The sequence below is a fragment of the Oncorhynchus nerka genome, linkage group LG10 (assembly GCF_034236695.1).
Source record: "Oncorhynchus nerka isolate Pitt River linkage group LG10, Oner_Uvic_2.0, whole genome shotgun sequence".
NCBI classification, from domain to species: domain Eukaryota; kingdom Metazoa; phylum Chordata; class Actinopteri; order Salmoniformes; family Salmonidae; genus Oncorhynchus; species Oncorhynchus nerka.
This window is the reverse complement of record NC_088405.1, coordinates 76802103-76827410: the sequence shown is the minus strand read 5'-3', so window position 1 is coordinate 76827410 and position 25308 is coordinate 76802103. Positions and strand designations below refer to the sequence as shown.

The following is a 25308-nucleotide window of genomic DNA, read 5'->3' as shown; positions in this document are numbered from 1 at the left end:
AGTCTACACTGTGCGTATTCCCTCAGAATATGCCGATTTGGCTATCGCCTTCTGTAAAAAGAGGGCGAGCCAATTACCACCTCATCGACGAGGGGATTGTGTGATAAATCTCCTGGTAGACACTGCACTTCCCAGGAGTCACGTGTATCCCGTGTCACAGGAGGAGACGGTGGCTATGGAGACACCCAGAGATACATATCTGAATCTCTGGGGCAGGGGTACATGCGGCCCGCCACATCACCTGCCTCCTCGAGTTTCCTTTTTGTGAAAAAAAGGAGGGAGGGCTGTGTCCGTGCATTGACTATAGAGGTCTAAATTCCATCACGGTGGGGTACAGTTACCCGCTACCTCTCATTGCCACGGCGATTGAGTAATTTCCACGGAACACGCTTTTTCACAAAACTGGATCTCAGGAGTGCGTATAACTTGGTGCGTATCTGGGAGGGAGATGAGTGGATGACAGTGTTTACTACCACATCCGGGCATTATGAGTACCTCGTCATGCCGTACGGGTTGAAGAATGCTCCAGCAGTCTTCCAATATTTTGTAGACAAGATTCTCAGGGACCTGCATGGGCAGGGTGTGGTGGTTTATATCGATGATATTCTGGTCTATTCCGCTACACGCGCCGCGCATGTGTCTCTGGTGCGCAAGGTACTTGGGCAACTGTTGGAGCATGACCTGTACGTCAAGGATGAGAAATGCTTGTTCTTCAAACAGGCCGTCTCCTTCCTTGGGTATCGCATTTCCACATCAGGGTTGGTGATGGAGTGTGACCGCATTGCAGCCGTGCGTAATTGGCCGACTCCAACCACGGTAAAGGAGGTGCAGCGGTTCTTAGGGTTTGCCAATTACTACCAGAAGTTTATCCAGGGTTTTGGGCAGGTGGCTGCTCCCATTACGTCACTGCTGAAGGGGGGGTGCGGTGCGTCTGGGGTGGTTGGCTGAGGCGGACAGGGCTTTTGGTCGCCTGAAGGCTCTTTTCACCTCGGCACCCGTGCTAGCGCATCCAAATCCCTCTTTGGCATTCATAGTGGAGGTGCACACGTCCCCCTCCTCTGGACATCTGGGGATCGGTAGGACGGTGCGATGTCTTAGTGGGAAGTATTGGTGGTCCACTTTAGCCAAGAGTGTGAGGGTTTATGTGTCCTCCTGCTCGGTGTGCGCTCAGTGCAAGGCTCCTAGGCACCTGCCCATAGGGAAGTTACAACCTCTTCCCGTTCCACAGCGGCCGTGGTCACACCTGTCGGTTGACTTCCTAAACGATCTGCCTCCGTCACAGGGCAACACCACGTTCCTGGTCGTTGAGGATCGTTTTTCTAAGTTCTGTTGTCTCATCCTTTTGCCCGGTCTCCCTATGGCCCTACAGACTGCGGAGGCCCTGTTTACTCACGTCTTCTGGCACTACAGGGTGCCTGAGGACATTGTTTCTGATCGGGGTCCCCAGTTCACGTCCAGGGTGTGGAAGGCGTTCATGGAACGTTTTGGGGTCTCAGTCAGCCTTACCTCATGGTGCTGGTACCATGGCATCAGAGCCAGACCGAGGCTCCTGTGGTGGACAATTGGGTGAGGCACTCAAGGGAGACCTGGGAGGCCGCCCACGGGTACCTTAAACAGGCCGAGGGGCGGCAGAAGGCAAGTGCTGACCACCACCGCAGCGAGGCCCAGGTGTTCGCACCGGGGGACATCCCTGCTCTCCTGTGCCTGACTCCTATACCTACCACCTAGACGCAACATTATCACAACGTTTGGCTGTGAGAGTGAAGGAGGCTTTGTTGCGAAATAGCCGATTCTAGATTAGATTTTTGATTGGAGATGATTAACTTCTTGGTGCAACCATCCCGTTAGTGAGATCATTTTCGTCAACATCCTCTGAATTGCAGAGCGCCATGAAATCACAAGTGCAATATAGCAAAACACAGCTTAGCTTGTTGTTATTCCACCTGGCGTGTCAGATTTCAAAAAAGCTTTAAAGCAAACCAAGCGTTTATGTAATGACATCTCTCTCATTAGACAAAACATTACAAACAGCTAGCAGGAAAGTAGATTGGTCACAGAAGTCAGAAAAGCAATAAAATGAATTGCTTACCTTTGATGATCTTCGGATGTTTGCACTCACGAGACTCCAAGTTACACAATAAATGTTCCTTTTGTTCCATAAAGATTATTTTAATATCCAAAATAACTCCAGTTGGTTGGAGCGTTTTGTTCAGAAATCCACAGGCTCGAGCGATCACGACGGGGTAGACGAAAATTCCAAATAGTATCCGTAAAGGTTGTAGAAACATGTCAAACGTTTTTATAATCAATCCTCGGGTTGTTTTTACAATAAATAATAAATAATATTTCAACCGGACCGTAGCTTTTTCAATGAAAGAGAGAGAGAAAATGTCTGCTCCAAGCTGTTGCGCATGCAAAACTCTGCTGGCACCCAGCCATCCACTGACGCAATGTGATCGTTCTCGCTCATTTTTCAGAATAAAAGGCTGAAACTATTTCTAAAGACTGTTCACACCATGTGGAAGCCATAGGGAATCTGGTTGATATCCCTTTAAATGGAGGGAAGGCATGCAATGGAACAGGAAGCTTTCAAAATAAGAGGCACTTCCTAGTTGGAAGTGTTAAACTCACAGACAATATTTTGACAGTTTTGGAAACTTTAGAGTGTTTTCTATCCTAATCTGACAATTATATGCATATTCTAGCTTCTGGGCCTGAGAAATAGGCAGTTTAATTTGGGTTCATTTTTCATCCAAACATCAAAATAATGCCCCCTACACTCAACAAGTTAATATGAGTCTGGAAGGAGAGTTTACAGTCTAGCCAGACACCTAGGTATTTGTAGTTGTCCACATATTCTAAGTCAGAACCATCCAGAGTAGTGATGCTAGTCGGGCGGGCGGGTGCGGGCAGCAATCGGTTGAATAGCATGCATTTAGTTTTACTAGCGTTTCAGGGCAGTTGGAGGCAACGGAAGGAGTGTTGTATGGCATTGAAGCTCGTTTGGAGGTTTGTTAACACAGTGTCCAAAGAAGGGCCAAATGTATACAGAATGATATTGTCTGAGTAGAGGTGGATCAAGGAATTACCCGCAGCAAGAGCGACATTTTGTTACCAAAGCCCCATATACCACTCACCACCGCAACCTGTATGCTCTTGTCGGCTGGCCCTCGCTACATATTCTCGCCAGACCCACTGGCTCCAGCTCATCTATACGTCTTTGCTAGGTATCTCAGCTCACTGGTCTATTTATTGCCTACCTCCTCACGCCATTTGCACACACTGTATATAGACTTTCTTTTTTCTATTGTGTTATTGACTGTACACTTGTTTATCCCATGTGTAACTCTGTGTTGTTGTTTGTGTCGCACTGCTTTGCTTTATCTTGGCCAGGTCGCAGTTGTAAATGAGAACTTGTTCTCAACTAGCCTACCTGGTTAAATAAAGGTGAAATAAAAAACAGAAGAAAAAAAAAAGATCCTGATTGAAAACAGCAGAGGTGTATTTGGAGGGCAAGTTGGTCAGGATAATATCTATGAGGGTGCCCATGTTTATGGATTTAGGGTTGTACCTGGTGGGTTCCTTGATATTTTGTGTGAGATTGAGGGCATCTAGCTTAGAATGTAGGACGGCCGGGGTATTAAGCATGTCCCAGTTTAGGTCACCTAGCAGAACGAACTCTGAAGATGGCTCAATGGGGACTGTGTGAGGTACAGGCTAGGGAGCTTGAAGAATGGAGATATAACAGACAGGGGGAGGATGGATGTATAGACTGTAGCAGTTATATGGCTTCTTTGTTTACTTTACTTCAAGACCACTAACAAGTGATAGATCTGGATAGAACTGGATGGAACTTTATTCCACCATATACCATTTAGGTTCAATGTATGAACTCATGTCAGACCAATGCTCATGAAAGGAGATGAGGAGAGGAGGCTTTTTAAAATAAAATTGGGATGTAGCCTCTAGCCTGGGTCGTTCACTTCACCAACACTACTGTCATCCAAGGAAGATGGGGGGGGAGGCATTTCTCGGGTTTCCTCCAGCTACAAAGAAAACATTTTAGCCTGGTCTGTAATCCCTCTAGAAGCCTCCTCTAAGCTCCAGGGCCAACGGTGGCCTTCCTCTCTGGCCACTCAGCCGCCAGGCCTGCCCAGGCCCAGGGGTCCCCCCAGTCTTCCTCCAGGACGACCCCCCTGGGGCCCTGGACCGGCCTTCCTGTTGACGGCAAAGTGAATTAGAGTGGGGCCGAAGCAGCAGAGGCTCCCCCTGGGGGGCTGGAGGGCTAATCACTGTGTTTCTCACAAACCACAGAGGAAGCAGGAAGCATTAGCATTCCTGCAGCAGCAGACCACCACACCGGCCCCACTAAGGCCTGTCAGCCCGGCCGGTTGGCTGGGCCCCTAAACAGACATGGAGAGAAGAGAGTGGGCCTGCCTGACTTGGGAGGGGGGAGGTGGGGTGTTTGATTTTTCTCACATACAATCACTGTCTCGGTCTCAGAGTCTCAAGGAGTCTGGCACGTCGCCTCATGCGAGCAGGCCTAGCACACATGCTCACGCACACATGCACAGTCCCCTAGTCGAGGAATTCTTCATTCAAGCGAACAGTGGGAGGATGGGGTGCTGCTCTCGGGTTACGCTTTGACTTGATTAATGCTGAAGGAATTGGACAAGTTGTGCTTCCTGCGAGTGAGTTTTTGTCGCGGCCGTGTACAACATTTGCTCTCGAATAACGAGATGCATTCGAATGCTTCAAACTCATTTGCGGCCCCACGTTACGAGACAATCCATCTCGTTTGCTCCACTTTTTTTGCCATTCATTTTGTGGAGTACGTAGTTTGTTATAGTTTCAGGCAAACATGTTCAGAGAAGATAGCATTATTATGCATTTTAGATGTTCAATAAATATACTATAACCATACACAGACTCAGTACACAGTGGAATATTCCAGATGGACCTCTTTAAGATGCCCAAACTCTCCTCTTCGGAGGAGGAGGGAGGTCAAGGTGAGCAGGGAGGACCAAAGGACTCATTTCCCACAATCCCTTGCCAGCAATAGCCCCCCAGCTGTTCAAAGGCTGCCATAACAACAGCTGCTCCAAGGTTTAGTGCTTCATGTTACTATGACAACAGTAGACTGATTCATATGCACAGTCTCTCTGTTCTAATAACGGAAGTGGCATTATGCCATAATTTAATTTCCATAAAACAAGAAAAGTTAGCTTGGTTGTTCTACACTAAGACGCAGGGCATGAAGAAGCTAATTCATTTTGTATGATACCGAGTTCTGTAGCACATGCACCCAAACTCAAAAACCCAATGCATAAACTTGACCCCCCATGCTTGCAACAAACACCAAACTGAATGTATCTGTATCTATAGAATTAACTCAATATAAAATCCTTACAGTGGTATCTGCACACACACAATGGGACCTAAATATTCTGTCATCCCTTACAGCTGTACACCAGAATATCACACAGATCACTGTCAAGCAGGATGTACAATTATAAAAGTTTCTTTATTCTGGCCAAACAGGAAGTGAGGTAATTTAGCCATCTACAGGGTGCAATAAGAAACACAGAATGGTACTTCCACATTTACAGTATAAAGCCTATACATTAACAATTAATCTCTTTCCATTGTCTTAAAAAAATCATACACATATATATATATATATAGGGTGTCATTCAGTGTTTGTATTATGTTACCCCAATGGGAATACCTACAATGTGATACAGGCATATATAGAGTGATAGAGGCATATATATATATATATATATATATATATATATATATATATATATATATATATATATATATATATGCCTCTATCACTCTTCAAAATGTAATATCACATTAACTATGTAGGTGAAGATTATTTCAGGGAGGGAACATATTTTGGGCATAATCAATAGCAGTAATCAAGCATTTTGACAGAAATAGAACCCTTACAGTGCAAACTATTTCCTCTTTCACCATCACACAGTTTGCAGGGTTCTTTTGAAACACAGACTATGTACTTAACATTTGGAATAGCATAGAATACATTTGCATGTTTAGAAGTTATTCTCAGCTCAACATTTGGGACTAGGCCTACTTTCAGGTCAGTATGGCTAAGACTGTTGTTTAAGGATAACAACTGTAGAATTCCAGGGAGTTAAGGAAGCTTTGGATGACAATTGTAGGTATTCCCATAGGGGTAACAGGACACTGCATGGTGTCACGAGGGGTTTACACCCAACATTTAACGAGCAAGCAGCTGATATAGGCAGCTGTAGCAGACAAAGCACGGGACACACACGGACATAAACACACATTATACAAACACCGAATGACACCCTATCCACCCTTACATGCACACACAAAACAATACACACATGCATATACAAACACACACACACACACAATGATCCATATACTATATATCCATACTTTACACCCACAATTTTACTCTCACAAATGCGAGTGAACACCATACAACCCATACTACATAATCCATTTAGTTCAACCTGAACAATACTTAAGATAAACCAAGTTGAGAAAAAAAAAAAAGTCATCATAGCCATTGTCTTTGTACTTTTTATTAGTCACTGCTACACTGCTGTGTCAGTTGATTATTTCGAACATAGATTTCCCCTCTGCTCCAGTCAGATCTGACAGAAGAAGAACATTCCACTCCTCTCCTCATGAGCAAACAGAGGAAAGCCAAACAGGAAAAGGAAATAACTGGCTATAAATATCCCTGAGCAAAGTGGTGAGTCAGGTTGGATTAAAAAAAAGGAAATACCAAAAAAGAAAATCTACCTCTTTCTCTCTATACCTCTTCTCCTTTTCATAAAGCCCTGAAAACACATTCAATCCGTTTCAAACGGGCACGCTGCTTCTGTATCGGCGATTGATTCTTTGCATCATGGTCATGAAAGCAACGTTTGTCCAATGTTTGTCAATTATTCGGTGATTCCAAATAGCTACTTCTATCTCTGTGATGGGCAGATATTTGTTTTTATTTAACCTTACAGTCAACTAAATACATTTTATCCAACAAATCTTTAAACCTAACACTTTGATATAGGATCATATAGTCACTAATTTGCAGTTCATACATAGGTATGTTTGCTAATTAGGCATTTATTCAGTGTGTGAATAAGAAAACACTGATAAATTGTCAATAATACCTAATAACTTAGCTATGAATATAAAATTAGCATATACAATGTGATTCCTACTAAAGAGTTAGCAAATTGCTACCTTTATTTTCAGTGGTGGGAGATGTAGAGGGTAAAGCAAAGGAAGTACAGAGACGGAACATTTGAAAGTAACATTGAAGAGATATGAACTTTGGGGTGTGGTCACTGGTTCGTCAGTTTGTCCTAATGCACTGCAACACTAAGTGACTTCCATCTTCCATTCTATATTTTCCAAATGGTTTGATTCTAGAAAACGTTATATTAAATATGATTAGCATTAAAACATTACTCAAACTAGTGTTTAGCAATGTTGTCTACACTAGTGATAACTAAGGTCCTTTGGCCAGTAAGACCAAACTCAACCCAGCAGCGCCCAATGATACATGTCTATTTTACAATCTTTGTCAATACTATTTAACGACATGAAAACGTGTTAAAAATGCTACTCGATATGACGAGTCGTAACACGTCCGTGCAGTTTATGCTATTCCATCACCCTCCCCAATCTCATAAAACTGAAGGAGATCTCGAGCTAGCATACATAACTTGTATGACCTGAACCATGTTCCTCAGGCCCCCACGGGTCTAGTGAGGCCAACCGATAGTGCATCATCTGCTCTTTTGCTAACACCAGATCTGAGCACCAGGCCCCAGTCCCCCAGTCTCAGCTCTATAGAAGTAGCTCCAGTCTCCGCTCTATTGACGTAGCTCCAGCCTCAGCTCTATAGAAGTAGCTCCAGCCTCAGCTCTATCGAAGTAGCTCCAGCCTCAGCTCTATAGAAGAAGCTCCAGCCTCAGCTCTATAGAAGTAGCTCCAGCCTCAGCTCTATAGAAGTAGCTCCAGCCTCAGCTTAATAGAAGTAGTCCCAGCCTTAGCTCTATAGAAGTAGCTCCAGCCTTAGCTCTATAGAAGTAGCTCCACCTTCAGCTTAATAGAAGTAGCTCCAGCCTCAGCTCTATAGAAGTAGCTCTAGCCTCAGCTCTATAGAAGTAGCTCTAGCCTCAGCTCTATAGAAGTAGCTCCAGCCTCAGCTCTATAGAAGTAGCTCCAGCCTCAGCTCTATATATGTAGCTCCAGCCTCAGCTTAATAGAAGTAGCTCCAGCCTCAGCTTTATAGAAGTAGCTCCAGCCTCAGCTTAATAGAAGTAGCTCCAGCCTCAGCTCTATTGACGTAGCTCCAGACTCAGCTCTATAGAAGTAGCTCCAGCCTTAGCTCTATAGAAGTAGCTCCAGCCTCAGTTTAATAGAAGTAGCTCCAGCCTCAGCTTAATAGAAGTAGCTCCAGCCTCAGCTTAATAGAAGTAGCTCCAGCCTCAGCTCTATAGAAGTAGCTCCAGCCTCAGCTCTATAGAAGTAGCTCCAGCCTTAGCTCTATAGAAGTAGCTCCAGCCTCAGCGCAATAGAAGTAGCTTCAGCCTCAGCTCTATAGAAGTAGCTCCAGCCTCAGCTCTATAGAAGTAGCTCCAGCCTCAGCTTAATAGAAGTAGTCCCAGCCTTAGGTCTATAGAAGTAGCTCCAGCCTTAGCTCTATAGAAGTAGCTCCACCTTCAGCTTAATAGAAGTAGCTCCAGCCTCAGCTCTATAGAAGAATCTCTAGCCTCAGCTCTATAGAAGTAGCTCCAGCCTCAGCTCTATTGACGTAGCTCCAGCCTCAGCTCTATAGAAGTAGCTCCAGCCTTAGCTCAATAGAAGTAGCTCCAGCCTCAGTTTAATAGAAGTAGCTCCAGCCTCAGCTTAATAGAAGTAGCTCCAGCCTCAGCTTAATAGAAGTAGCTCCAGACTCAGCTCTATAGAAGTAGCTCCAGCCTCAGCTCTATAGAAGTAGCTCCAGCCTTAGCTCTATAGAAGTAGCTCCAGCCTCAGCGCAATAGAAGTAGCTCCAGCCTCAGCTCTATAGAAGTAGCTCCAGCCTCAGCTCTATAGAAGTAGCTCCAGCCTCAGCTTAATAGAAGTAGTCCCAGCCTTAGGTCTATAGAAGTAGCTCCAGCCTTAGCTCTATAGAAGTAGCTCCACCTTCAGCTTAATAGAAGTAGCTCCAGCCTCAGCTCTATAGAAGTAGCTCTAGCCTCAGCTCTATAGAAGTAGCTCCAGCCTCAGCTCTATAGATGTAGCTCCAGCCTCAGCTTAATAGAAGTAGATCCAGCCTCAGCTCTATAGAAGTAGCTCCAGCCTCAGCTCTATAGACGTAGCTCCATTCTTAGCTCTATAGAAGTAGCTCCAGCCACAGTTTAATAGAAGTAGCTCCAGCCTCAGCTTAATAGAAGTAGCTCCAGCCTCAGCTCTATAGAAGTAGCTCCAGCCTCAGCTCTATTGACGTAGCTCCAGCCTCAGCTCTATAGAAGTAGCTCCAGCCTCAGCTCTATAGAAGTAGCTCCAGCCTCAGCTCTATAGAAGTAGCTCTAGCCTCAGCTCTATAGAAGTAGCTCCAGCCTCAGCTCTATTGACGTAGCTCCAGCCTCAGCTCTATAGAAGTAGCTCCAGCCTTAGCTCTATAGAAGTAGCTCCAGCCTCAGTTTAATAGAAGTAGCTCCAGCCTCAGCTTAATATAAGTAGCTCCAGCCTCAGCTTAATAGAAGTAGCTCCAGCCTCAGCTCTATAGAAGTAGCTCCAGCCTCAGCTCTATAGAAGTAGCTCCAGCCTTAGCTCTATAGAAGTAGATCCAGCCTCAGCGCAATAGAAGTAGCTCCAGCCTCAGCTCTATAGAAGTAGATCCAGCCTCAGCGCAATAGAAGTAGCTCCAGCCTCAGCTCTATAGAAGTAGCTCCAGCCTTGGCTCTATAGAAGTAGCTCCACCTTCAGCTTAATAGAAGTAGCGCCAGACTCAGCTCTATAGAAGTAGCTCTAGCCTCAGCTCTATAGAAGTAGCTCCAGCCTCAGCTCTATAGATGTAGCTCCAGCCTCAGCTTAATAGAAGTAGATCCAGCCTCAGCTCTATAGAAGTAGCTCCAGCCTCAGCTCTATAGAAGTAGCTCCAGCCAGCTCTATAGAAGTAGCTCAGCCTCAGTTTAATAGAAGTAGCTCCAGCCTCAGCTTAATAGAAGTAGCTCCAGCCTCAGCTCTATAGAAGTAGCTCCAGCCTCAGCTCTATTGACGTAGCTCCAGCCTCAGCTCTATAGAAGTAGCTCCAGCCTCAGCTCTATAGAAGTAGCTCCAGCCTCAGCTTAATAGAAGTAGTCCCAGCCTTAGGTCTATAGAAGTAGCTCCAGCCTTGGCTCTATAGAAGTAGCTCCACCTTCAGCTTAATAGAAGTAGCTCCAGCCTCAGCTCTATAGAAGTAGCTCCAGCCTCAGCTCTATAGATGTAGCTCCAGCCTCAGCTTAATAGAAGTAGATCCAGCCTCAGTTTAATAGAAGTAGCTCCAGCCTCAGCTTAATAGAAGTAGCTCCAGCCTCAGCTCTATAGAAGTAGCTCCAGCCTCAGCTCTATTGACGTAGCTCCAGCCTCAGCTCTATAGAAGTAGCTCCAGCCTCAGCTCTATAGAAGTAGCTCCAGCCTCAGCTTAATAGAAGTAGTCCCAGCCTTAGGTCTATAGAAGTAGCTCCAGCCTTGGCTCTATAGAAGTAGCTCCACCTTCAGCTTAATAGAAGTAGCTCCAGCCTCAGCTCTATAGAAGTAGCTCCAGCCTCAGCTCTATAGATGTAGCTCCAGCCTCAGCTTAATAGAAGTAGATCCAGCCTCAGCTCTATAGAAGTAGCTCCAGCCTCAGCTCTATAGAAGTAGCTCCAGCCTTAGCTCTATAGAAGTAGCTCCAGCCTCAGTTTAATAGAAGTAGCTCCAGCCTCAGCTTAATAGAAGTAGCTCCAGCCTCAGCTCTATAGAAGTAGCTCCAGCCTCAGCTCTATTGACGTAGCTCCAGCCTCAGCTCTATAGAAGTAGCTCCAGCCTCAGCTCTATAGAAGTAGCTCCAGCCTCAGCTCTATAGAAGTAGCTACAGCCTCAGCTCTATAGAAGTAGCTCCAGCCTTAGCTCTATAGAAGTAGCTCCAGCCACAGCTCTGTAAAAGTAGCTCTCAGCCCCATGAGCCATATTCCTATCCACTGCCCCTTAGTCCCACCCCAAAAGCCTCATCCCTAGTCCTAGCCCCAAACCCAGCTCCAACCTGTGTCATCCCAGCACAACCCGGGTGGAGCTGAGGGGAAGGAAGGAGGGAAGAGGGGTAACGGAGGGGAATAGACTGAGACACTGAGGTTTTACAGCAGATTCCTCAGGTTTGGGGTTGAATTCAGTGGAGGGTGGATGGAACCTCCACTAGCGAATGCTAGGCTGGTTGATCTAATGCACGCTGGGGGACACTAAAACTATCTTCCCCTGGTGGTGTCTTCCCTATTTTTGGAGGGTCACATACAGACATGCCTGTTTTATATTACACCATTGGGCCTCCAATGGGCCCACGACGTCTCCCAGAAGTTAATTTGTTGTCTCCCTGTCTAGCCAAAGGGAGAGCGGGTGGAGGGAAGAGGGAACACAATGAACTTGGCAGAAGAAGGGCAAGGGTCTGAATTCAAGACAGTGTGGAATTCTCTGTCTGTGTCTGAAGTCAGCCTGGCTAGCTGACCTTTAGCCAGTTTTTTCCAGACTCCTCTCTCTTTCTCTAAGTAGGAAGGAAAAGGTTAACCCTTTCTGAAGCACATAGTTCATAAATGTTTTATACTGTTTTAATTTAGCTGTACAAGGGTCAATATTTTAGAAGCAATATTCTATAAGATGTGCTGGTACTCAAGCATTAGAAAATTTGAGGTGCCAGTAATCAGTACCAGTGTGCACCAGCTAATTTCAAAGTCTGGATAGATGTATCATGTATGTGCTTGTCTGTATGTTTCTGAGTACAAAATGTATTTAAGAGAACAGGGAAAGCTGAGAGGTGTGCTGCAATCTGTATTAAATGTCTTCAACCGTTTATAAATACCACCAGCAGGAAACCAGGGACAACAGCCAGCCTGTTAAATGGCTGTTACACACACACACACACACACACACACTGGAATCAAGACGAAGGTGCAAGTGATCCTACACAATCCTGCTCTTTACTGGGGACATCTCACCTCCAGAAAACGCTGCACTGACAGACAGTTCCACAGCCCTGGTCTCGGATCAGCTTTCCCTTCCCGATCCCTAACCTTACTCATTAAGATTAAACAAACACACCTGACCCCAGATCAGCACTCAGGGGCTACAATGTCCATTTACACATAACTGACCCTGGCCCGAGCCAACCCGGGGAGTGTGCCATGTATTTGCCACAGGGGAGTTTGACCGGGCAGACACCGAACAGAACTGCCAGAACTTCTGGCGTTGTGGAAAGGCTTCTCACCTCACCTCAGGTCTTGTCATTGTACTGCCGACATGACAGCGAACCACAGACCCACTGGCTGCTGTGTTCAGCCCCACACCGGTCGCTCTACGCTACACAACAGCTGTTTACATTTCACTTTTAGCACAGAGCTGTCATCAACCTTTTGAGGGACACCATTATAAAATTAGATATTTAAAGTAAGTGGCGGGGGAGGGGGGTGGCTGAAGTCAAGTGGAAGACGGAGGACAGGGGTTCACTATTAGGTGACATAGTCTGGTGTTCTCCGGTGTACAGTGCTGTGCCTTTTGTGAACCCACTGTGGCTCGTTATAGGTGTCCTGTTTCAACTCTGACCTTAGGGAAGCAGGTTGGTTTGTTGGTCAATAGTCACTGTCTTTAGAATGGTATGGTGGTGGAGACAGGCGGTTATGTGGTTATGACTCTGGTAAGCTCGCTGGATCAGCCACAGGCATTAAACCTGTTAACGTTCTGACATGACTAGTCTCTTGTAAATTTGGTTCTGGGTGTCCAGATGATGCCATGACAGGCCCGTCCAAACCACCCAATGAAATATGATGAAACTAGACAAGTCTATTGTTACTATGAGTTAGTGGTGGAGCAGGTTGCAGGGAGGTTATAAACAATTTGCAGTGGGGTTTTATAAATGGATATAAACAGTATATGTGGTCTTTTATGGCCATTGAAAAGGCATGTAGTTGTTCATCAAAGCATCTGGAGAAAACCTCCATGTTCATAGGCTGGTTATCAGTGTTTTGTGTGTTATGAATTGGGGAAAATCAGGGTTGGGGTCCATTCGAATTTAAGGCAGTCAGTTCTGGAAGTGATTTGAATAAAACATTTAGAAATTTGAAAAGCTTAAAAAATAAATAGCTTTGACGTTTCATTTATTTATTCAGAAGTCATTGAAAAAAATGTCATTTTTTTTATGGAAGAAGAGTTTATATTCAAAATGCTATATCCACCAATTTTTCACATTTCAGTTTTTTTTAATCAGAAATGATTGCTTATGGATACCTTCATGCTGTACTGTATGTGTGTAAAATATGTTCTCAGACGTTTAATTAAAATATTTTAGATGTGTATTCAAATGTGTTTTTCCGATAAATGCTATATATCTGTTGTTTAGCTGGAATGGAATGGTTCGCATCCTGTATATTTGACTGATATGTGGTTGTCTCACCTAGCTTTCTTAAAATGCATGCACTCACTGTAAGTCGTTCTGGCTGAGAGCATCGGCTAAAACCTAGCAGGACTACTTATTTCTCTGAGAGTGAGGCGGATATAACATTTAGTAAAATGATTTGTCTCTCTGAAATGAAACCATCAAGAGATAGATTTTAAACAAATACATGTCTGTCATTGAACAACCCCATGCCTTGATTAGACAGTGAAAAGTCACACAAATCTCTTTAGGAATTTTTTTAAACAATAAAAGCTAATTTACCAACATTTCTGAAAATAGATATATAGTGTTTTGGAATTAAACTATTTTCAGTTTACTCCCTTAAATTTGAATTGACCCCACCATGGGAAAAATAAAATATTTACCACAAGAGGGGGAAAAGAGGATTTAAAATCCCTATTTTCTGGACTCTGATTATTCTGGACTATATATTATTCATCCAGTCATTAATGACAAGATGAGTACAGTGCAGAGTGCAGAAAATAGAAAACATTAGCTTAAATTCTGTTGACAAAAGCTGATGTACAAATTAGCTCAACTAACCTGTACCCCCGCACACTGACTCGGTACCGGTACCCCCAGTATATAGCCTCGTTACTGTATTTTATTGTGTTACTTTTTATTATTTTTTACTTTGGTTTATTTGGTAAATATTTTCTTAACTCTTCTTGAACTGCACTGTTGGTTAAGGGCATGTAAATAAGCATTTCACGGAAAGGTCTACACTTGTTGTATTCGGCACATGTGACAAATACAGTTTGATTTGATTTGTTATCAGCAGGCCCAAAATCCCCACGTCTTTTTGTCTGTTAGACCTCTACAGAGAACTGTACTCTTCTCTTCCTAAAACCCTTAACATGTCTGCCAAGAAACAGCCAAAAGTGATCATTCTAAAAGTCAGTTTAGTGTTAAGCCACTGGGCCTTAACTTGCCAATAAGTTCCAAACCTGTATGAAAACCATGCAGTTCAATGCATTGCAAATTCCACAGACCAGAGTGGAGCTATCAACACATAAAATGTCAAAGGACTCTTTCTTTGTGAATAGACTCTAGCACATCTGTGATTTAAATCGACTTATATCTATCTACCAGAAACCAGAATCAAATCATGCCTATCGCTCTCTGTAATATTTCTTTAGTATCTTTTTCTACTTGCTGGAGTATCCAAGAAGAGCAAAGTATAGAGAAAGAAAACGGTATGCTGAAATACATTGCTTATTCAACCGTGCCAAATTTGTATCAGTAACTCACACTTTTCAGAGACAGAAGGAACAATAGGGTCGTTAGAAAAGCAAAGCTCATATCGGGGCACATATCCTAACATACTAATTACCTGGCACACAGTTGAATCTGTTTATTATGCATGAAATAATCTAATGTGATGACTGCAATAATGATGCGCACACAGATAATAAGATAAAAGAAGTGGTAACCAATTATGGACAGGAGTCACAAATGTCTTTGTAGTGGAGAAAAGCTCAGTGATAGACTAGGTTGAAAATGAGTACTGTCTCTACATACTACTCTACATAATGTACTGCCAAGCTTGAATTAACATCTATAAAATGTCTGTACGACAATACATTTAGACATTTTATTACAATTCATATGTTCTTTATTTACTGCCATAAAGCAACCCTGGTAAGATTAGGTTAGTCACGTAATTTAAAGACAATGGTAAATGTCTAAATGTTTTACTATATGGAAAGTGTTCATTCTATTGTGTTGATAGTTGGATAATTGGAAAATAGGAACTAGGGCCATGGTTTTAAGACACATAGTCTGAGTAAAATACATAGGTGTTCTCTCAATCGCTTGGTACAATGGGTATAAGGAAGACAGGGGAACTCTAACATGGACAATAAAACGACGACCATTATTTTGTCGCCAACTGTTCTGTGTGCAGATTCCTTTAGAGTTTGTGTCTGTTATGATAATATTTCCCAGAGTCGCTGCATCCACTTTATGCATCTGCCATCTTCTTGTTTACATTCTGACTTGAAAGTCAACAACTTGATGCCTTGGGTCCAATAAAACGTAACACATGTGAAAGAACATAAAATAAGGATTGGCGTGTGTGGTGTGGAACAGCCAGTGGGAAGTAAGATGAATGTTGAGTCATAAAAATGCAACCACTTCTTAAATCAGAACTGGCATTAGCCTAAAAAGTCTTACAAACACACAGCTTTCATTCACGTGGTGTGTGTGTGTGCCATGAAAAATCAAGGCATAAGAGTACCCACATTCATACACAGTCGTTTCATTTATGTTTCACTGTTTTTAAGGTTTAGATTTCATATTAACTCCCTTTTTTCAAGTCTGAATGAAATTCCTGGACACAAAGTTCAATGGGATCTCCATAAACATGTCACTGAGCATTTCCTGTTGAGGAGTGAAAACCTGTAACCTGTAGTCGTCCTTAGATTGCACAGATCTCAGATCAGCTTACCCTACCCAAAACCTTAATCATTAGAGGTTAGGGATGCAAAACGGACCTTAGATCAGTGTCTCGGGCCTACTCTATACTATTTCTAAGAAACCTTGTCCTTGCTCACAAACCACCCTGGCCCCCTTGGGCTCTAGCCCTCCAGCAATACAGGAGCATGCTCTCTTGTAGGGAGGCTAAAGTAACACAGGCTAGGGCTAAACATGATCTGCTTGCAAAGGAACTGAATGAGCAGTGAGCTATTCAGACATTTCTAACCTATCCTGCAGGGCAACCGGCCACAACTTTACATTCTCACATTAACTGTGAGTGATGTCACAACAAGTCTACTTCGCTTCTCTATACAATAACTAGAATGTGCAGAGGAATTGTGCAAGCATACTCTGTGACTGAGCAAGGGAAGCAGCTGTTGAAATTCCAAACAAAATCTAAAAACTTGAACGAGGAAAACAGCAAAACAATCCAGTCTAACTGACTAAAAGCGAAGTGCGAAGGGACTGATTCTCAACGCAATCCTGTAGCTTTGACATTAACGTCAGTGTTTTTCTTACTCACTTATTGTTTTCTCAAACACCCTCACTGAGTGCCAGAGTGCCAGACTCATAATTTTCTGAAACTAATGGGGTGAGAACAAGAGAGGGGAAAGCAATGATTGAATGATCTGAATATGGCAGACACGGCCTTCTTGCTGTACTGTGCACTTTGCGAGTTGACGTTTTCTCAATTTTGGTTTCAATAAAAGTTGTCAAAGACCATTAAAGTAACTTGAGGAAGCATGTGTATGAATCGCCCACAGTTATCTGAGGCTCATCAATTAGGAAGGAGATTATTTTCTTAATTAACTTCTCTATTTAAGGATTAGGGAACAGAATGGGAAAACGTCCACAAACTTTACTTCGAACAAAAGTGTATTTCAGATTCTTCAAGTTTGGACAACGTGAAATAAGTACAGTATCAACTATCAAGTACATCTTAACATGTGGACAAGCTGAATGTAAAAAATGCTCACTTCCATCCCCAAAATAGACTGAAGAGGTATCTTTAGAGGGACCTATGTTTTTCAAAGACCTACATTGCCTAGAACCCCTAAATCATCTAATATGTCAAAGCCGAGAGAAGCTGGGAACTTTACAGTCTCCCTACGGCCAAAATGCATCAATGCACTATATTGCGGAGATGAAACGGTACTCCTTAAAGTATTTTGGAGAGTAAAAGTCTAGTAAAACACAAGACATAATATTACCAGGGAGAAATAAAATGCACTCCCACTAGTCAACGTCAGCATAAAATCATGGTGCTTTTTACAAGGAATTGGACCACATTGAGGAAGTAATTTGTAGTTAATAAGTGAAATTTCCACTAAAACGCAATACAATAAATTATTCTGTCATTGCCGCTTAAGCGATGCTTTCAGTCCTTTGATCCACTGCTTCTGCTATAACAAAGCCCATCAGGAAAATGTCCTTGATTTCCTATGTCAGACGTTGCATCTGGCTTTTGATAATAAACCTCTATGGACATCATAGGGAGAACAAAAACAAGATGTACAGATGGATTTGCAGGGAAGGAAACTCAATTATAGACTAATGTTAAAAAGCCAGGAGGTGAGAGTACAGAGGGAAAATATTGTCCTCCAAACCAGAGATGTCCTGTAATACAATACACTGAGAAATACACAGGAAGTATACAGTAAGGCAGAAAGGGCTGAGTGATGTCATTCCAGCAAATTGTGAGAGATGGCACTTCTTAGGACAAAATGGCACTTAGGAGATTGCATCCATTCAATGGACCTGGGTACTGTTTTTCTAAGTACAGTCTACTACTGTCTAGTGCCAATCATCAACATAAGGAAATGGCCAACCAGATTCCATTAAGACAACTGTAGGCACATGGTTACCACCAAGGAGTAGTATTTTCTCCACGCCCTCTGTGTCTCGGCCAATGCTTTGTAACACAGCCAGTCAAAATGTCTAGGAAACACGAGAATGACATTTCACACCTCAAAACTAATTGTGGGAATATGAATGGTAGCTCTAGCTGTAGTTTTAACCTACGTTCCAAGAGTCTCCCACTAAGGGTGTATGTTTTTTAACCAACTGTTATCATATTGCTGCCCATACATGTAAAGTGAGGGGGAAAAGTATTTGATCCCCTGCTGAGTTTGTACGTTTGCCCACTGACAAAGAAATTATCAGTCTATAATTTTAATGGTAGGTTTATTTGAACAGCGAGAGACAGAATAACAACAAAAATACATGTCAAAAACACATGTCAAAAATGTTATTAATTTATTTGAATTTTAATGAGGGAAATAAGTATTTGACTCACTCTCAATCAGAAAGATTTCTGGCTCCCAGGTGTCTTTTATACAGGTAATGAGCTGAGATTAGGAGCACACTCTAAAAGGGAGTGCTCCTGATCTCAGCTTGTTACCTGTATAAAATACACCTGTCCACAGAAGCAATAAATCAATCAGATTCCAAACTCTCCACCATGGCCAAGACCAAAGAGCTCTCCAAGAAAGTCAGCGACAAGATTGTAGACCTACACAAGGCTGGAATGGGCTACAAGACCATCGCCAAGCAGCTTGGTGAGAAGGTGACAACAGTTGGTGCGATTATTCGCAAATGGAAGAAACACAAAAGAACTGTCAATCTCCCTCGGCCTGAGGCTCCATGCAAGATCTCACCTCGTGGAGTTACAATGATCATGAGAGTGGTGAGGAATCAGCCCAGAACTACACGGGAGGATCTTGTCAATGATCTCAAGGCAGCTGGGACCATAGTCACCAAGAAAACAATTGGTAACACGCTACGCCGTGAAGGACTGAAATTCTGCAGCGCCCGCAAGGTCCCCCTGCTCAAGAAAGCACATATACATGCCCGTCTGAAGTTTGCCAATGAACATCTGAATGATTCAGAGGACAACTGGGTGGAAGTGTTGTGGTCAAATGAGACCAAAATTGAGCTTTTTGGCATCAACTCAACTCGCTGTGTTTGGAGGAGGAATGCTGCCTGACAATGACCCAAAGCATGACAATGACCCAAAACACACGGCCAAGGCAACAAAGGAGTGGCTCAAGAAGAAGCACATTAAGGTCCTGGAGTGGCCTAGCCAGTCTCCAGACCTTAATCTCATAGAAAATCTGTGGAGGGAGCTGAAGGTTCAATTTGCCAAACGTCAGCCTCGAAACCTTAATGACTTGGAGAAGATCTGTAAAGAGGAGAGGGACAAAATCCATCCTGAGATGTGTGCAAACCTGGTGGCCAACTAGAAGAAACGTCTGACCTCTGTGATTGCCAACAAGGGTTTTCCCACCAAGTACTAAATCATGTTTTGCAGAGGGGTCAAATACTTATTTCCCTCATTAAAATGCAAATCAATTTATAACATTTTTGACATGGGTTTTTCTGGATTTTGTTGTTGTTATTCTGTCTCTCACTGTTCAAATAAACCTACCATTAAAGTTATAGACTGATAATTTCTTTATCAGTGGGCAAACATACAAAACCAGCAGGGGATCAAATATTTTTTTCCCTCACTGTATGTATTTTTGGAGAAGGGAGTTTACAAATATGCGGCATCCATAACGGTTGGTGTGATTTTCTCTGCTTTGATCTGCTGTTGAATCCAAATCAAATATTTCTAACCTCACCCTGCTCAGCTGTTACCAGGGCTCTTGAATATAATACATTCAGGATTTACTGGCAGGCTTCATATTTCTCTCTGTGAGGCTGTATTAATTTATTAGGATTATCTGCATTCCACCAGAGATAAAAAGCAAAAGCACAAAGAGGTTTGCAGTCTTGTTAAAGGTCTTTAAATGCAGAATTAATAATAAGCTGCTGCTAATTTGATTTAGCTTTTGATCCTTGAATAATCATTTTTACAGTAAAAAAAACAACTTGATTTTGGTGTGAATAATAATCATCATCATCACCATCATATTGTAAAGAAGTTTAAATGTACTTTCAATAAACGTTATTGTCATTATTGCCAATAAATAGCTGTATTCACAGCTTGACTATGATCTATCACACTATAATTACATCCACTTCAACAAAACACAATTAAAAACATCAGCCTTTTGTTTAGTGAGTTTTGCTTAGTTTCAGGAATGTCTCCCTGCTGTTACTTCATTTCCTCATTCTAAAAAAGGGCAATACGATCAAAGTGTTGATGCTAAAATCATTAGCAAATGACTAAATATTTTATTCAATGCTATGACATGCTGTGCTCTTTCATAGTTATAGACTCATATCCAGATCTCCAACCATGAGGGTTGTTTGGACAACCTCTACAGAAGCATAAAGATCTTGCCTAGTATACTTGGTGATTTTATGATTTTGGAAAGCATATTGTTAAAGTAATAGGAACTAAATCCATTCACTTCTGTTGGTTGCTATTCAAATGTAGTGGCTTTGGAAAAATCCTTGAAAACATCTCAGAGAGTTCTAATGCATTTTCATGACCCTATCTATTTTCAGTCCTTCTGCAGACTGAGCAAGCAGCAGCGAAGGATCAGCCAATTGCACATGACACAAACAACATGGCAGATCGTTAAATACATCCACTGCTCCTCCAGAGCATAAATCAAGCAAATTTGTTTCCTCTCCATGTCGCTCCCCGGTGACGGACTTAGAGTTAGAGCGATGCCATCGCAGCAGTACTGGGATAATGGGGCGAGGGATAAGGTATAAAAGCAACCAGGGTCGTCCTTACACTGAGACCTCCGATGGTTGAAGCAGGCCTCGTCCCTCCTCAAGAGAGCAATAGGGATCAAGCGAGCTTAGTGGACCTGGCCGGTGAGGGCCCCTGATGTGGGGGCCACAACATGCATCCCAATCATCTCGAGGTCTGCTGGTGTGCTGCACTATGGAGGCCTGTACAGCAGAGAAAAAGGCCCAAATGTTCCCGGGGATAGAACAAGACTTTGGTGCACTCCAATGCGATACACCCAGCAGACTAAGGCCTCATGAATGATTTCAAACAAAACAACTTTCTCTCTCTCTCTCTCTCTCCCTCCATCTGACTGCTAAGACGAAGATTATGAAATGGGGAATTAGTTAGAATGACACCTGAAACACCTTGATGGTTTTCTCAGAGAAAATTATGTATTTGTTACTTTGGCACAGTGAAGGAGGTGGTATTAGGGGCTAAGGCAAGGAAATAGCAGGCATTTGTACATCGCTTAAATTTTCTCAATCGCTTTATGGCAACACATAAATGCACAAATTGGTTTATAACATATGCTTTTCTCGCTCTGCTTATTTCCTTCATTTATGCGACTGAATTACTTTATTAGTGATTATCCCCAAAAAGCTGCAGGAGAGCACAGCATTGCACATAATAATGTAATTGACCCATAAACTGGGGAATGGGAATATGCAAATAATGTCTGGGTGTTTTGTATCTGCAGTTTTGCCCCTGGGCTGCTTGTCCCATGACACAAATCAGCAATTAGGATCCCAGCAGGGTTTTGGAGCATCTAAATTGTCAATACCCCGATCTACCAACATTTGGAATCATGTGGGGTACACAACAACATGGCACAAGCACTAAGTGTGAGTAGTTTGTGACAAAATGAAGATTGTGTGTGTGTGTGTGTGTGTGTGTGTGTGTGTGTGTGTGTGCGCTATTTGACTCTTATTTTCCACAACTAACTTTTGAATTATTTGCTTGGATCATGAGTCTGATATTTATTTTACAGACACAAAGGTTACATTAATTATTTCACTCATATTATTCTGTCAACACAAATAAAGACACATTAAGAAAATGCATTGTTTATGTTCATAGTCAAAGTTCAAACAAATCTGGTCCATTGAAGTGTTTACGACTGTCCCATATGTGGTAGATACCTAAGGGGACTAAATGCCTGAGTCACTAGCTTTTGTTATGTGACTTGTGAATACATTGCCGCAGCAATTTTATTACCATTGCTTGCTTGGTAATGTGAGTACAACATGCAAAGACATCAGATGTTGTATTTATAAAGGGATAAGGGTCACTGTGCACAATACTGACCCTGCATCATGTTCAACACTATGCCACAAGGACTTTCAGCCTTCTTGAAAGTTGATTGAACAGGGCCCTTTAGTTGAATGAGGCCTAAAGATTAGCTTTCAATATTACATGTTTTACATATTATGTTTCGTTTCTTTACAGTAGTTTTACACGTTTCATGTTTACAATTACTTGGCATGTACATTTTTTTTTGCAATTTCCAAATAAGATGCAGATTCTGATTTTGCTCTAAATATGATCTACCTTGAATTATGCTCTCTGAATATAACTATCATCCGAATCTGAGAGGTTGTATGGAATACTCCTTCAAAGGGAGTTTATATAATCATTTTTGTGGTAATACCTTGTATGTATATATCAGTTTAGTTTAAATATAAATAAACAAAAGTGAGTTAATATCAGATGCTGGGTTATACCCAATAATGCCTCAACTACTGCGACTAAATAAAACCATAATGGAAGACCAAACATTGCAAATGGGCACATATTGAATGCATGAATTGTGAATCAGAACTCACTATAATGTTCGACAACTTTGAAGCTTAGAGGGAGAAAGACAAAATAGCTTAATTCTTTATCTTCTATAAGTGGCAATAAATTGTGAATACATGACTGGAGTCAACTCCAAATTATGTGACATTTTGAGAGTGTTCATGTCAAATGCCCAGCCCACTAAAAGCCCAGTCCTGGAATAGACAAGTAATCCAAAATAGAAAGTATATATAGCGACTAGGCATTGAGTCGTGCCACACAAAGAGCGCTAATGTTCAGTCTAGAGAGGTCTTGCAAGGTATGCCCCAGCAATGAAAAGCAAACATTGTAGTCACTGAGTTGATGACAGCCACAAGCCATTCACTTATAATGATAGAAAGATAGAAATACAGTAGCTAAGAAAGTGTCAAACTGAATTTATTTTGATACATGGATTAAAGTCATCCGACTTGTTGACTAGGGCAATTAAATATCTATAACAATATTTTACATGATGCTATTTCAGATTAACTCAAACTAAAACACTGACTATAATGCATAAAAATAGGGCAGTGGGTTGGATTGCTTTGTTGGAGCGCCAAGTGCCAAGACTTCAAATGATCTAATCCAAACCACATAGCGAGCGCTACAATCAAATCTTTAAAACTCTTTGCCATGCTCATGCTATTGCAAGATTTGACTGACAAGCCATAACCTACGTAAAATTTGTAGTTTAGACACATTGGCAATGATTAGGCTACAATGACTAGCATAACGCATAACCTATGTGCCATAAACACAAAATAATGCGCCTCAATTGCCTATACGTGAATATATTATTAATGTAGCCCATGTGTCACTTATAAACAATTTTGTTGACTTTCATACTCTTATATTTATGTTACATACATTAGCAGTTATTTACAGTTAATTTGGGGTAGCTTATTGATGCCAAACGGGACTATTTGTAGCCTAAAGTTAGTCCTATACTATTACTTATTTTACCAGCCAGGTCTGACTGCAAAACGTGTTTTTTTCCACAGAGAAAATTATATATTTCTTCCACCTATAGCCCATCTATAACAATAAGCTTATGAAAATGATCAGATCGAATACAATGAAGTTTAAAGATAATCATCCAGCTGAAAATCTATGAAAATTATAGACGACTCGATTCTAAATATAAATCAAATCCATATCCAATAAATAGGTCTACCATGTAGGCTATGCCAGTCAAAACATATATGCAAATACAATTAATAAAACAAATAAATATATACATGCATATTAATTAATTAAGAAATAATTATTCAATGAGCATGAATCCACCGTCGGAAAGCACGTTCAGGTGCAGTGTCTAAAAATGTCTAGTACAGTCTTCGATTATTCTCTCTTCTCCATATCCCTTGAAAACTAAAGTGTCCACGCAAAACGAAAACGCCTAATGCCATTATCTGAAACATATACATAGGCTATTTTATTAATCCAAACGCTGCATCAAGCAAAAAATCATCGTCTTTCCATCCAGTACAAAAATGTATCACCCTTCTCTGTTCTCTCTTTCCTCTCCTCTTCCCTCCCTTTCGCACATGCACTCTCTCCCTCCTCCCCTCTCTCCCTGTCTATCTTGTTCTCTTCCCCTCGCTCTCTCTCTCTCTCTCTCTCTCTCTCACTTCCTCCCTCTCGCTCTCTCTCTCGCTCTCTCTCTCTTTCCCTAGCATGGCCATGTCTGTATGAATAATGTGCTGCCTTTTGTAATGACGCTGGAGTGTTAGCCTGCTCCATGCTCTGACATTGAAAATGAATGACAGCTTACCTGAATGCCAATCTTCATCAGACTGACACTAGGCTGACAACACAGCCTATACTCCCCTGCACAAGCAGTGACGTGTACCATGTAAGACCCCTCCCACCCCCCACCCCACCACCACCCCCGCCTCCTCGTAGCCCCCCTCCCATCACCTCCACTGGTCTCCCACCACACAAACCCCGGCCCTGCGCATCTCCATATATTCAAACCGCGGAGTCTGCTGGCCCCCTGTCGGCGCAAATTAAAAATTACATATTGACGGTGAGACAAGCAAGTGATGGGCTACATTAATTGGAAACATTGTAGCAGACATCCTAGTATGAGGATGGATACATTGCATAACTTCACAATGATGACACACAAGTGAAAAAAAAGAGCTAGGCTATAGGTCTGGGTCTGCGCTATTCATTATTCATAATGATATATTATTCCAATATTACAGTGGCAATAGGCTACAAATAAAATTATGACCATCATTTCTAAGATGTATCATGTTCAGTACGTGTACTTAGTCCCCTCCTTTATTCCCTGTTCAGCCACGACTGTGTGGCCAAACACGACTCCAACACCATCATTAAGTTTGCTGACGACACAACACAACAGCCTGATCACCGACAACGATGAGAGGGTCTATAAGGAGGTCAGAGAACTGGCAGTGTGGTGCCAGGACAACAACCTCTCCCTCAATGTGAACAAGACAAAGGAGCGGACTACAGGAAAAGGCGGCCGGACTACAGGAAAAGGCGGCCGAACAGGCCCACATTTACATCAACAGGGCTGTAGTGGAGCGGGTCGAGACTTTCAAGTTCCTTGGTGTCCACATCACCAACAAACTATCATGGTCCAAACATACCAAGACAGTCG

General features: G+C 42.4%; 1 protein-coding gene across 1 annotated transcript in view; it reads right to left on the bottom strand.

Moving 5' to 3' along the window:
• LOC115136017 (uncharacterized) overlaps positions 1-24528 on the bottom strand; it is a 133541-nt gene extending 109013 nt beyond the window's left edge. The window contains exon 1 of the mRNA XM_029671342.2: positions 24451-24528. The gene's annotated coding sequence lies outside the window, so the exon portion shown is untranslated. The remainder of the gene's footprint in view (positions 1-24450) is intronic.
• Positions 24529-25308: the final 780 nt, after the last annotated feature.